At 39.2% G+C, this 12,018-nt stretch overlaps 1 protein-coding gene across 4 annotated transcripts in view; it reads right to left on the reverse strand.

Annotated features, from left to right (window-relative positions):
* Positions 1-12,018, reverse strand: part of FAM222B (family with sequence similarity 222 member B) — a 71,085-nt gene that overhangs the window by 26,244 nt on the left and 32,823 nt on the right. For 2 of the 4 annotated variants that reach the window (XM_037162823.2, XM_037162824.2), the window contains exon 2: positions 5,366-5,435. The exons of the other annotated variants lie outside the window; for them this stretch is intronic. The gene's annotated coding sequence lies outside the window, so the exon portion shown is untranslated. The remainder of the gene's footprint in view (positions 1-5,365; positions 5,436-12,018) is intronic. 4 annotated transcript variants of the gene reach the window in all.

Genomic DNA, 12,018 nt, shown 5'->3' on the forward strand with positions numbered 1-12,018 from the left:
GCTGCAGATGCATTACCTACATTAAACATGAGGAACCATTAGACAATCCTAAACTGAGGAACTTTCTAGCAAATAACTGTTAATAGTGTCAAGGTCATGAAAGTCAAAGAAGGCCTGAAGAACTGTTTCAGAATGAAGGAAAGCAAAAAGACAACAAATAAATACAATGTGTGATTCTGAACTGGATCCTTTTTAAAATCCTCACATGAGATATGCTTTTATTGATTTTAGAGAGAGAAGAAGGAGTGGTGGGAGAGGGAAAGGAGAGGGAAGAAGAGAGAGAGAAATATCAGTATGAGAAACATTAATCAGTTTTCCGTAAGCACCCCGACAGGGGATCGAACCCGTAACCTAGGCATGTGCCTCAACTGGGAATCAAACCCACAGCCTAGGTATGTGCCCAGACCAGGAATCGAACTCACAACCTTTTTGTGCAGGGGATGACGCTCCAACCACATGAACCACTTAGCCAGAGCTGAAGTGGATCCTTTTTGCAATAAGGACATTACTAATACAACTGGCAACATCTGGAGGAGGGGTATCTGAGAATTATGTGACAGTGATGCATCAATGTTAACCTCCAGATTTTGATGTTGGACAATATCCCTGCTTGTAGAAGATTAACCCTAAGGTATTCAGGGATGATGAAGCCATCAGGTCAACAACTTATTCTCAAGTGATTCAAGGAAAAAAAATAATTCTTTGTATTGTACTTGGAACTTTTCTATAAATTTGTCGAGATTCTTTTCAGAAATTTTATTAGTAAGTCTCTGGTCGGGGCACATATAAGAATCAAACAATGAATGTGTAAATAAGTAGAACAACAAATCAATGCCTCCCCGCCCCTCTCTCTCTCTCTCAATTCAATACCTTTTAGAGGGGGGTGAAGGTGTGGAAGGGAGGGGACTGCAGATCATTAAGAAGACTTGGAGAGAATGGTCTGTCTACTGGTAACCATTCTCACTTTAACTTAATGCAAGTAACTCATCTCTGAATCGCTGAGCACCAACATTGGAGTTCTTGCCACCAAAAATAGGTTTCCTGTATATTTCTGCCTCATCAACTTCCAATTTCTTTTCAACACTTACCTGAATAACATTTTCTCCAGTGCCTATACTTCAAATTCTCTCTCAACCTCAACTCTATTCTGGCAATGCTGTGTGACCTTCATGCTTCCCTCTTACATTAAAGATGGAGAACTTCACCTTTAGAAAGGTTCCCAAAGAGATGTCTATCTTGAAGAAGATGTTATTAGTGACCTTCCCTTCAGGACTAACATTCACTAACACTGCCATTAAGTTCATGTTTTAAGAGGTCTTTTTAAAAAATTTTTTTAAAGGAAAAGGAAGGGTGGGGTAGACAAACATCAACTTGTTGCTCCACTCATTTATGCATTCACTGGTTGATTCCTGTATGTACCTTGAGCGGGGATTGAACCCACAACCTTGGCGTACAAGAATGACACTCTAGTCAACTGATATCCAGCCAGGGCTTAAGAGTTTTTCAAGGCTCTTCCTTCTAAACACACATACTGAACCTAAACAAGTACCATGCAAACTCCCCTATGCTATAAAGGAAAACCTAGTTATATATTCTGGAGTGTAACAGAGTTTTTGACACTCTTTTCCTCTCACTATACGAAAAGTTTCAAATAACACCACAAGCTTTATCTCCAGACTTCCTGAAAAGTACCAAGTATAACTAGCTTCTCCACTTTCACACCAAAAGCAGCTGGCAAGCAGGGTCTCAGTTATTCAACAGCAGAAAGGTTTTCAGTAACAATCAATGAAGAGCTTTGAAGTAGTGTAAGGATGATGTTTATCACTTATCCTTTCTTCTTCTTTCCTATTTAGTGTGATCACGAAGTTTTGGAGGAGGACCAAGTATATTATGGCCCTCCTCCAAGCAGCCATAAACTTTCTTCCCTTACATTAAATAAATACTAACAAAAACAGGCTCTTAAAATGTACTGCCATACATGAATGTATCTCAGGAGACTGATCAGTCCGTGGGAAGAAAGCACTAGCTACAAAGGACACTAAGCTGAGCAACAGCATCTGAAATGAAAGCAGCAGCAAGTCACCTGGAGATCTAAGAACACTCCTAGGAGAAATCAACTTCATTCTTTTGCAGGTTAAGGAAGTAAGATTTTGCTGACAAGACCATTTACTTTTCAGGTAACCATCAAACAACACTGAAGGGGATGTCTAAAGGGAAATGGCAAGGCATTTAGTCATCTTTAGAGGAAGACAAACTACTTATTTTCTTCCTTTCCCTTTTTTTCCACCTAGCAGGGACTGTTTCTAAATATATTATGTAACAGTTTATTAAAACAACATACTAAAATTCCCATAGAGCTAAAGAAACATGTTCTCAGTGTTCTACTAATTTTAAAAGTACCCCAAAACAAACGTTTACTTTTGCACTTTGAAGAGAATTTCAAATGCAATAAGACTAAACTGCACCTTGCCAATTACCACAGCCTTACAATCAGCACATGTTGTTATGAATGACACTTAATTCCATCTCAGTCTATTCTATGATAAGCAGCAATGAACTCAAGGGTATGATTATGATTTCAGAATATGAAAAGACACTACGGCAATTCCTAATAGATTCTTTTAAAATATGATCCTACACAGCTCTTCAAAAAAGAACAGTATGTTTTAATTGTAAAATGAATTTTTACATTTCTTTGACCTCCTGTCTGAAAGAGGTATGGAAAAAGAAACTGCAGGCCCTGGCCGAGTAGCTCAGCTGGTTAGAGAGCACTGTCCCAATACACCAAAGTGGTGGGTTTCATCCCCAGTTGGGACACATATAAGAATCAACCAATAAATACATAAATAAGTGAAACATCAAATCGATGTTTCTCTCTTCCCCCTCCAAAATTGTAAGTAAAAATAAAATTAAAAAAAAAAAAGAAAGAAATTAACTGCAGTGTAGGGAGGGCATGAAATGTGTCACTCTGGTTATTAAAACCCATCAAGTTCATACTTCGGTGTATAACTGCGGCCAAAAAACTGACTTGAAAGTAATTATCACCACTAGCTGCAATAAAAGTTAATTGGACATAATTGAACTAACGCCCTAATTGGAGGGAAGCTGCAACTGGCTAAGAGTACACTCCTGCTCCTTCAATCTACAAATGAAACTGCTAATGATAATTTGTGGACAAAACAGAAATTGCTCTCATGGTTTCCCCACTGCAAATCACTTAGTAATTCCAGCTAATGCCCAGGATGTTGGGCTAGGAGAAAAATCACTAAGCAATGCTTCCCTTTGATAAAGATGAATTTTAACAATAACCAAGTTCATTAAGGCTGTGGGTTGCTGAGAATTGTTCATTTCCCCTGGACACCCTAAGTAAGGCAATGTGGCCTGATCTTCATACCCTAGTACTATGCAGTAGATGTGCCCTGTGCCACTAACCTGTAGTTGTAAGAAGATATTATGCAAGCCAGGAGCTACGATTACACTAATAATTTATTCTCTTCTAAGAGAATCCTGGTTAATCTCATTTTTAGACAGCAGGCAAATGGCACTGCTGATCTGCTTCAAAAGCAAAGATTAAATCACTTCTGAATCAGTTTTGGAGTTAACAGGTTCCTGCTGCCTAACTCATTTGCCTTTAATTCTGGACAAGAACTGTGTGCCCTTTCCCTTGGAATTTAGTATCAGACTTTCTGCTCCTCAACTGTGTCTACAGCCCAAACAGCTAAGACTCCTAAGCATATAAAAAGTTTTAGGAAACCCTACATCTTGTGGTCTTTATATCAGTAGTGAACTATAAAGGGGGTGGGAAGCAGGTACCCTGCTGAAGTGACAGAAGGTAAAAGAGAAAAAAGCAGGTACAAAGTGCTATCTCTGCTCATTTTTTATCAGGGGATTTGAGCTTTTTTCTGGCAAGGAGATGGCTAGAAAATGATTTTTAAAGGTTTTATTTATCTTTTAGAGGGAAGAGAAGGGAAGGAAAGAGGTTGCCTCTTGCATGCTCCCAACTGGCCACCTGGCCTAACAACCCAGGAATGTGCTCTGACCAGGAATCAAAACAGTGACCTTTCGGTTCTCAGGCTGGCACTCAGGCCACTGAATCACACCATCAAGGATGAGATGGCTAGAAATTAATGCAATCAGAACCTTTCCCAAAGAGGCAGCTGGACCACCTACCCATTTGGTACACTTTTCAGTAACAGTTATTTTGCAAGGTTGCAGTTTACTTCTTCTAGTCGTTAAAATACAACACTTTCTGATGTGGAATGTGGAAAAGCCTAGGAATAGCTGAGTCAGGATGTAGAAACTAGAGAGGGACCTAGAAACTGTAATGTGGATAGTAAAGGAAAACGAGAGTTTAATTTGAAAAAGAGAACACTTAGTACGGACATCATTCACTCACTCCCTCATTCACTGATACCTGTGATGCAACAGGCACTGTGGTAGCACCATGAATTGAAAATACAACCGTGACAGAGAAAATCCCTAGTGAGCAATGCTATTATTGTGGTGATCACTTTGCTACACATACAAATATCAAGTCAATATGTTGTATACCTGAAACTAATATTATGTTGTATGTCAACTATACCTCAATTTTTTAAAAAGAAAAGGAAAAAGTGAGTAAAATCGTTAAAAAACCCAAATAATAAAACAAATACTTCCAGGGTACAGTGCGAAGGAAGGGAGAACAACACGGGTCACTGAAGGCCAAGCAAGAATTCAACAGATTGAGAGGAATGGGCCACTCTGGGCAGAGAAAACTAGCATAATGAAAGACATGAAGTTATGAAGCTAAATGGCATGTTTGGGGAACCAGAAGTGGTCTGTTGCAGAGAAGTAGGGCATTGGTGCTAAACCTAGAGGAGAGCCTGATGCTCCAAGTTATAAAGAGCCTTTTATTTCATACGAGAGGGAGAGGGTACCAAACCCTTTAGCCAGCACTCAATCCACTGAGCCACACCAGCCTAGGCAAATAAAATACATTTTTTAAATGATGGAGAAGAATTTATTTTCCACCTCAATTAATTCAATTAAAATTTTATCTTTAATAGCTAAAAAGTTGGACTAGATGACTTCTAAATCCAACTTCCAGATTCCATGATTTTAAGTTTTTTTTCTTTAACTCTTCACCCAAGGACATGTTTTTCATTGCTTTTAGAGAGAGAGGAAGGGAGAGAGAGAAATATCAATGTGAGAGACAAACACCGACTGGATGCCTCCATATCCCCCCGACCAGGAGCAGAAACTGCAACCCTTCAGTTTACCAGACAACACTCCAACCTACTGAGCCACACTGACCAGGGCCAGATTCCGTAATTCTAAATCACTAACAAAGGTGGTTTTGTAAAGTCATTAATAAATTACTTACATTTGTAGAGACCTTTACAATTTTCAAAGTGTTTTCACACTGATTCTGTCACTTGATTTTTTCAAATGCCCTATGAGAGACAGTCAGGGCAGGTATCATTAGTCTCATTTTCACAGATAAAGAAACTAGTAAAAGCTAGTAAGTGCACAGACTACAGCCAGGTTTTCTGACCCCTGGCTCTGTGCTTTCTCCTCACACGATTGCCTCCAGAATGTTGCTAGAACTGAAAATCCATTCTGAGAAACCATCCCCCTTATTCACCTGTTCCAGTGTTTATTCTTAAAACCAGGAAATTCTTCTGCATGTCTCATATCCATTGTTCAGGAACTTCAGCCTATTCTTTTGTCCCCTTCAAGGTGAATAAAAGCTAGTCATCTATCTTTATATAATGTTCCTTCATATCTGCATACTATAAAATGCCTGTCATTTCTTTACAATCAACTAATCAATTGCAATTTCTCAATTTTTTTCACATAAATATTCTTTCCCTTAAACTAGGTTAAGTAATCTGATCCTAAATATAGTACTAGCTCCAGGAAGACAATAATCTCTAATGCACTTTCTATGCATGCCAATCCTAATACTAAGCTATATATTAAAGAATACCTCTCCGATTAATTCATATCAATATTTACTGAGCACCTGCTATGTAGCAAGACATTGCTCCAGGAGCTAGGAACTCAGCAATGAACAAAACAGGCAAAAACTCAGTCTTCACTGTGCTTCCATTTTTACACGGGATAGAGTGGGCAAGTCAGATAAACTTAACAAACAAGTACACTACACACACTCTTAGACTGTGATAAATGCTGTGAAAAAATAAAAACAGTGTAAGAAGATGAGGAGTACTGAATGGGGTAGTGACTTTTAAGATTTTATTTATTCATTTTTAGAGAGAGGGGAAGAGAAGGAGAAAGAGAGGGAGAGAAACATCAATGTGTGGCTGCCTCTTAAGCATCCCCTACTGGGGACCTGGCCCAAAACCCAGGCATGTGCCCTGACTGGGAATCAAACTGGCAACCCTTTGGTTGGCCCACACTCAATCCACTGAGCTACACTAGTCAGGGCTAAGGTAGTGACTTTTCAATAGTATAGTCAGAGTGATCCTCACAGAGCAACTATAGTTTCTCCATGGTTTATCTGCTAGTTTCTGTGTAAGGGAGCAGTACAGCTTTTAATTATATAACAGCTTTTTAAAAAGAAAACTATAACTAATATAGGTTTTTTCCCCTCTCATTTTAACTCTTAAGCACATGCACATTTAATAAAATGCAATTTGTCAGCGTGTTCTGAAGAGTGGAAACCTTGTTTCTGTAATGTAGAAATACTCTTCAAGCAATAATACAACAAAGTAATGTAAGCCTGCACGCAACCAAAGACTGCTGTTATATTCAACTGTGACTTTGAAAAATACTAGCATTTCCCTGGTTGAGCAATGCCACTTCCCTAACTAGTTGTAGGGAGCCAAGAGATGAACAGATGTAGACAGACGGCAGGGATGGAGAGAGATGGTAGAGAATTTTAGAAAGCTACAAAGTTGATGTGCAGGCTGAAGTGGTACCAGCCTCTCACTTCTAGATGCACTAAGCAACAATCTCCCCAAAACATATTATGAATGATTAGGACAATACATTTCACTTGGGAAGTGTGTTCAGCATGGAGAAGAGGCATAAATTAAAATAAAGCTTGCTAAAAAAGCAACCTGCTCATACTTACTTATTTTCAGTAACAAGGAAATATTTATTAGTACTTCATTACTCTTGTTCATATGCTTCTCCAGAGTGTCACCTTCACAGTAACAAGAGTGTTAGTATAAAGGTAATGTGTGACATGGACCCAACACCCGCCATCATATGTGTAAACAGAATCCTAGGAAACACTTGTTGCTGGGAATTACAGACGGTGTGGCGTTGTTTCTAAATGCACACGCTCCCAGGTTTCTTTGGGCACTACCCAAGAGATCTGATTTTGTTATTAGTTGTACTCTTACTGTGTCCCTAGAAAAGATAACCACTCGACTCTTGAATTTTTTAAATCCTCCCCTGGGGATATGTTTATTGATTTTAGAGAAAGAAAGAGAGAGAAACACTGATGTAAGAGAAACACAGATTGGTTGCCTCCCTGACCATGGATGGGGTCAAAACCACAACCTAGGTATTTGCCCTGACTGGGAATCAAACCCACAACTCTTTGGTATACAGGATGACGCTCCAAACAACCCAGCCACGAATTTTTAAGTCTGTTTTTTCATTGTTCCAATCTAATTTTGCCTCTATGGAATAGGCAAAGGACTTTTCTTAAAAGAAAAGGTTCCTTTGGTCTCTCTGGGAAAATGTGCTAACACAATATCATACTCCAACTGCACTGCCATACCTGACAGGGATTTAATAAAGCCTAAGTACTAAAATCCTTTGTAAGGCCCTCTAGTGAATGTACCATAACATCTGGCAGAACAGGTTAAAACCAAGATATGGATTCTTCATTAACCCATTGGTCCCACTTTCTGTTGAATGAAAGAGGTCTAGAAGAATAAGATAAGCAAAAGCCAAACAGTACCTTCACAGCTAAAAAGTTAATGTCTTCACAATAGTAAAACCACTTTCAGCTGAATAGTTGGGTAATACAGAGACCCATTCACCAACCCAGGAAATGTGACTTTTCCATTCTTATACTGTGACCTGGGATAAGCTGCCTTTTAACTTCTATAGTCTTGATATCCCTTTCATTTCAAAATAGACTTAAGTCCTATCTAATAAGTAATGAAATGCCAATGGTAGAAGCACTTCAGCTTCTCCTCTGAAACAACAGGGATGCTGGCTAGATCATTTCATTCCTCTAAGTAGCATAAAAACCTGACTTTTACTTAGCAACTGATCCTCAAAATCACTTTGCTGGTCAACTGGTCATAGAAACCTTGCCTTTTAAAACTGCTACACTAGGACCTGGCTGGTATAGCTCAGTGGATTAAGCACAAACCAACACTTACCAAAGCACTGCCAGTTCAATCCCCAGTCAGGGCACATGCCTGGGTTGCAGGCCAGGTCCTTGGTGAGGGGCTGCCGAGAGGCAACCACACACTGATGTTTCTCTCCCCCTCTTCCTCCCTCCCTTATCCTCTCTCTAAAAATAAATATAAATATATAAATACATAATCTTTTTAAAAAACTGCTATAATAGAGACATATGAACATCACTAGCCATCAGAGAAGTGCAAATTAAAACCACAATGAGATACCATTTCACACCAGTCAAATGACCATCGTAAAGGCGAGGCTGTGGAGAAAAGGGAACCCTAGTGCACTATTGGTAGGAATGCAGACTGGTGCATCCACTGTGGAAAACAGTATGGAATTTCCTCAGAAAACTAAAAATGAAACTGCTTTTTTAAAACAAAGATTTTATTTATTTATTTTTAGAGAGAGGGGAAGGGAAAAAGAAAGAGAGAGAAACATCAATTGTGTGGTTGCCTTTCACGCATCCCCCTTCTGGGGACCTGGTCTGCAACCCAGGCATGTGCCCTGACTGGTAATCAAACCATCGACGCGACCCTTTGCTTCACAGTCCACTGCTCAATCCACTGAGCCACATCACCCAGGACTGGGAAGTGCCTTTTGACCCAGTGATTCCACTGCTACGATTATACCCTAAGAATCCTAAAATAGCAATTCAAAAGAAAGTAGTCATCCCAATGTCCATAGCAGTGCTATTTACAATAGTCAAGTAACAGCCAAGTGCCCATCAGTAAATGAGTGGATCAAAAAACCGGTATATTTACACAATATAACACTATGCAGAAGAAAGAAGGAACTCCTATCCTTCTGACAGCTTGGGTAGAACTGGAGAGTTATTATGCTACATGAAATAACTGGTAAAAGACAAATACCATATGATTTTACTTGTAAGTGGAACCAAATTCAACAAAACAACCCTGGCTGGTGTGGCTTAGTGGACTGAATACCATCCTGTGAACCAACAGGTCACCAGTTCAATTCCCAGTCAGGGAACATGCCTGGTTTGCGGGACAGGTCACCAGTTGGGGGCGTGCAACAGGCAACCAATCAATATATCTCTCACATATCAATGTCTCTCCCTCTCTTTCTCACTTCCCTCTCTCTAAATAAATAAATAAATAAATAAATAAATAAATAAATAAATAAAACCTTAAAAATGAAACAAAAACAAGGGAGCAAAATAGAACCAGAGACACGGAGAGAAAGAACCAACTGACATTAACCAGAGGGGAGGGCAGAGGGGGATAATGAGGGAACAAAGGGGAAGAGTCAAGTCCAGGAACATGTATAAAGGACCCATGGACAAAGACAACAGGGTGGGGGGAACTGGCACAGAGGGGAAGGACTGAATGTGGGAGGTGGGGAGTGGGTAGAGGAGGGGGGAGAAACAGGGACAACTGTAATTGAACGACAATAAAAAAAGTTTAAATAAAATTGTTGTAATATTCAGCAGCTCTTCCACTAAAAAGAGAAAAGCACATTAACATTTTCCCACTAAACAGCACTTAAAAGAAATCCTCAGCTTTGAATTTATAACTTGCAGTACTTCTTTAATCTCAATCTGACTTCTAAACAGATGTCATTTTGGCCAACAGCCCTCATCATTAGAGTACATACAGCCCAGCGTTAGAAGAGGGGTTTGCTTGGGTAACAGTTCTTTGGCTTGGCACAGCTCACCCACATGATGAATGATTTGCATATACTGTGGAGCCAGAAGATGCCGACAAAGAAGATATACCAGTCTCAAGAACTAGTTTATTTATGATTTCCTTGGGAGATCTCAATTATCCACAGGAACCCAGTATAATTAGGTAACAAACATCGAGGAATAAAATATTAAATAAAACTGTCTCGAGGATACTAAACTGAACTTTTCTAGATCTAACACTGAGTTATAATACTTTTGATTATTAAGAAACTAATACAACCCAATCACATGGCTATCTTGCTTACTAATCTCTGGAATGACCAAAGAAAACATTTCTAATCAGTTTGTTCAGCTAGAAAATCCCAGTTAAAAAGTAGAGGAAGTTAACCCTGGTTGGTGTAGCTCAGCGGACTGAGCACATGCCTGAGAACCAAAGGATTGAAGTTCGATTCCCAGTCAGGGCACATGCCTGGGTTGTAGGCCAGTTCTTAGCGGGGGACAAACAAGAAGCAACCATACATTGATATTTCTCTCCCTCTCTCCTTCCCTTCCCCTCTAGAGATAAATGAGTAAAATCTTTTTTTAAAAAAGTAGAGGAAGTTAAAGCTAGTGTGTAAAAATGTGGCCTAGGAGTAACTTTACCTTTTACCTATACTTTGCCTGTTTTCCCTTCTGCATGAATAATCAAGAATGGACTATATTTTCTGATCAGGAATGAACCCTTAATTAGAGTTCTGCACATTTGCTGGTAAAGATGCCCTCTGCCATTTTCAGCTAGGCTGAAATTTAACAAACTAGTCCTTGACTAAATTTGATCTGTATAGTCCAACACTCCCTCCCTGGGATCCATCAGTACCAAATATAATAAAATTTCAACTTGGCCTTTCCTTTACATCTCTATCTTGTATTCCTCCTACACCTCATCCTGAACTTTCCTCCCTCTCTTGACTAATAATGGCATCTTGGTCTTTGGGTTCCCTTCCCACTAGAAAAATAAAAACAGCAGCTCAAGGTATAAAGAGAACATTTTTAAATCATTTCACAAATAGGGATCCTGAAAGGAATTCTTGAAAAAAAAAATCAGAAATTCAGAGAAGGAAAGGATTTAGAGTCTTTGGCTCTGAGTGTGACCTCACTATCAAATCATTGTCTAAGTTATTTAGACATTCTTGGGGCACTGGTATTTCCTACCTCAAAGAAAAGCTGAGACCACTAAGAGACTGTTTATTTAATTAATTGGATAAAAACTAATCCAAAAGTAAAAATATTTACATTAACACTGGAAATGACTGTTGGGCTGAAGAAACTCTTATCTTAACCTTCGGAGTTGTTACATTATTATACCCTATAACCCCACATTTACTTTCAGAGTATACTAGGTATTCAAGATACCAAAGAATTCCTTTAAACTGGGATTAGGCTTTCTCTTTTTAAAATTTCACTCCCATATGTATTTACAAATAATGAAATCTCTAATAAAAATTCTAAGATCTGAGCCCTGGCTGATGTAGCTCAGTGGACTGAGCGCAGGCCTGCAAACCAAAAGATTGTGGTTCAATTCCCAGTGAGGTTACATGCCTGGGTTGCAGGCCAGTTTCCAGCAGGGGACCCACAAGAGGCAACCATTCATTGATATCTCCCTCCTTCTCTCCTTCCCTTCCCCTCTAAAGATAAATAAATAAAATCTTTTTAAAAATCTAAGATCTGGCCCTGCCTGCTTTGGCTCAGTTGAAGCATTGTCCCATAGCCCAAGGGGCCACGGGTTCGATTCCTAGTCAGGGCACATGCCTGAATTGTGGGTTTGGTCCCTAGTCAGGAGCATGATAGATATTTCTTTCTCACATCACTATTTCTCTCCCACTCTTTCTCCCTCCCTTCCCTCTGAAAATAAATAAAATCTTTTTAAAAAACCCAGCAAAATAAACAAAAAGATGGGTTAAAAGCCTGTATCTAAAAAACAATTGTGTTTTGAATAGCTCTAACAATCCCATAAT

Source organism: Artibeus jamaicensis, unplaced genomic scaffold (genome assembly GCF_021234435.1).
Source record: "Artibeus jamaicensis isolate MK-2021 breed Jamaican fruit bat unplaced genomic scaffold, CSHL_Jam_final contig_2790, whole genome shotgun sequence".
NCBI lineage: Eukaryota > Metazoa > Chordata > Mammalia > Chiroptera > Phyllostomidae > Artibeus > Artibeus jamaicensis.